Here is a 3168-nt window from a genome sequence, read left to right as displayed (position 1 = left end):
TATAAGGCTCTCTGAGTAAATTTAAAACAGAAACAATTCATCTTTTTAACAATCTTCAAAATAGATGGATCCTCAATTATGATACTCAAGGGAAATATACACTCAGTTGCCACTTTATTAGTTATAAGAATGGAACCTAGAGTGGCTCTCTGCTGCTGTCGTTCATCCACGTCAAGTTTTAACTTTCAGAGATGCTCTTGTGCACACCACTGTAGTAACATGTGGTTATTTGAGTTACCATTGCCTTTCTGTCAGCTTGAACCAATCTGTCCATTCTCCTCTATCCCTCTCATTAACAAGGCATTTTTGCCTACAGAACTGCCACACGCTGGATCTTGTTTTTGTTTTTCATACCATTCTGTAAATTCTAGAGACAGTTGTGCGTGAAAATCCCAGGAGATTAGCAGTTTCTGAGATACTTAAACCACCCAACTGGCACCAGCAATTATTCCACTGTCAAAGTACTTAGATCAATGTTGTGAATTTAATATTTCAGTAATATTTGAGTAATACTGTAAATAAATTGTTGGGTTAAGTATTCTTTGTTTGTATAATTCATTATAGGTTATATTTTAAAACGTGAATGGCATACATTGTCAGGACACTACATCATGTGTGTGCACTTTGATAAAAGTAAAATGAAACTTATACACACTGTCTGTGGTTCCATGTTCTTCTTTTGATTAGTTTTATGTTTTGGTGTTACAAAACACTATAGTGGCGATGAAGATGGAATCCACGGCAACTTGACAAAAAGCTTCTTGCCATCAGCATTGGCGGCTGACTTACCAGCAGAAGGATGAAAATACCTGTCACTCCATAGTTTTTCATCGTATCTTCCACTTTCTTGGCTTGCTTATCTGGACAGAGGGCAGCCTCACCTTTGCCAGCAACATTGGCAACATACTTTTCTGTAAACTGCTTCAGGGTGAAGGCCCATCCATGAAGTACAGAACCAAAATCAATTGCTCCAAAATTTGGATATACAATGACGTTGCCCATGGAACCACCCCCAACTTCACCATAAGTGGAGAGGACGACATTGACATTCTCCACATTGTGTAGGAAAGTCCGGTACAACTCCTCAAGAACAAGTTGCAGTTCCAGCAAGGCATAGTCCATTTTGTTCATCATTGATACACCCAACAATAGTCTTACGGAGCATGATTTCATTCTACACACAAACCCCTGAGACACAGTTTTCCACAACCAGAGCACTGTTAGTTACACACAGAGCAGCTGTCACCTCAGAGGAGAAATCAACTTGTGCAGGTGAGTCAATCGGGTCGATAAGAAAGCCACTATCATTCTTTCAGTGCTTAATAAAGGCCAAATTTTGTTCCTTGCTCGTAACCTTACTTGTTCATCCTTGCATGTGTCAGAGAACCTGGTTTCACCAGCTTGAGAGAGTCAGTGAGAGTGAATTTGCCGTGGTCAATACATGCAATGATGGACATGTTGCAGATGTTGAACTTTTTGCCTATGATCACATGGATCTGGTCTTCTGTGAAGTTCACCATCTTGCCGGATTGGAGAGGATTATGTGGCTCTCAGACTCAGCTATAGGAGGAGCTATTCCAGTCAACCAGGTGTGGACAGAGTGAAAGTGTTGGCTCGAAAGCATTGTCTGGTGGCCTGGGATAGATCAGCAGATCGAGCAACTTACCATGCACGTTTCGTGACGCCACCATATCCAGACGAAAGGTATCCAGAGCTATCAGGATTATTTCCTGCATTCCCAGGGTCAAGTCCTACAACCACCATGCCAAGCAGAGTGACACCCCTATCAAGAAAGGCATTAACCCCTCAGGAGTAATAAATCCTCCTCAATGATTAAACCTTTAGGCCTGAATGGGCCAATTTAGAACTTACTAGGCTGTGGATATTTATTCATTACAAGTTATATGTAAAAGTACGTGAATGGCTTAGGTTGTCATATCACTATGTCATGTGTGCTTGCCTCGCTAAAAGTAAAACAAAACTAAGACACCTTATTCCTGGATCCATGTTTTTCTTTCAATTAATTTTATGTTTTGGAGTTACTAAACATAACAATCACATTTCTTCTCCATGCTGATATTTGGTCTGAACAACAAATGAACCCAAGTCTGCATGCTTTTAGTATTGAGTTGCTGCCACACGATTGGCTGGTTAGATTTTAGGAATTAACAAGCAGGTGTACCTAATAAAGCAGCGACTGGGCATATATTGCTGCTTAAACATGAGGAATTCTGCAGATGCTGGAAATTCAAGCAACACACATCAAAGTTGCTGGTGAATGAAGTCTAGTCCTGACGAAGGGTCTCGGCCCGAAACATCGACTGTACCTCTTCCTAGAGATGCTGCCTGGCCTGCTGCGTTCACCAGCAACTTTGATGTGTGTTGCATATATTGCTGCTATTTATTTTCATAGGTGGATACATCACTTGTCAATTCTTCACAGTACATTGATACATTAGAAAATGTTCAGCACTTTTGTGATTGTAGTCATGTGTTATACAACTCTTCTAAACAGTTTTTATTGCAATGATAGCTGCATACCTCATACAATACACATGTGCATCGGTTAGAACGTACAAAATGGGAGTGATTTGACAGTTGTTATCTGATGGGTAATGAAAATGTACAAGAACTGCCACCGATATTTGCAAAAGCCATGCTGCAACAAGACAAAACATCAGATTTTGCTTTGCAATTGCAAAAATTAAAAAACAATTTAAACCAACCACCACAAAAAGAGAGAAGAGTGCAATGCTTAATATTATTAGCTTACTGATGATTCACAAGGCTTTGTACAACATTGATACCTCACAAAGTCTAATGGCATCCACTTAGCATTCAATACAAGTTCACTCCTTTTTTCTTGTTTCCTTAAGGTTGTTATCGCCAGGAGTAGTAATGGGGACAAGCTCCCACTACCTATTAAATGCTGCCAATGGCGTGTAACTCAAAGAGTCTCTGATAATCATGTCTAGCTCCTGGCCTTCACATGTGGTTTAGCTACTAAGCCCTGTAGAATCATTTCTACTGACAGGAGAAGGGGAAAAGGTGGGTTACTTGTGCCTTAAGACCAGTCACTTCAGGCAGATGGGACTCATCAGCCATGGTTAACAGCTCATCTAGGAGAAAGAAATCTCTGATCTCAAACCTGTTCTGCTCTGCGGCTAT

At 40.5% G+C, this 3168-nt stretch overlaps 1 pseudogene; it reads right to left on the bottom strand.

Annotated features, from left to right (window-relative positions):
• Positions 1-712: 712 nt before the first annotated feature.
• LOC134349890 (elongation factor 2-like) lies at positions 713-1520 on the bottom strand (annotated as a pseudogene).
• Between the last annotated feature and the right edge of the window lie 1648 nt (positions 1521-3168).

The sequence above is a fragment of the Mobula hypostoma genome, chromosome 7 (assembly GCF_963921235.1).
Source record: "Mobula hypostoma chromosome 7, sMobHyp1.1, whole genome shotgun sequence".
Lineage (NCBI taxonomy): Eukaryota > Metazoa > Chordata > Chondrichthyes > Myliobatiformes > Myliobatidae > Mobula > Mobula hypostoma.
Note: the sequence above shows the minus strand (reverse complement) of the source record. Positions and strands in the feature narration are given on the sequence as shown.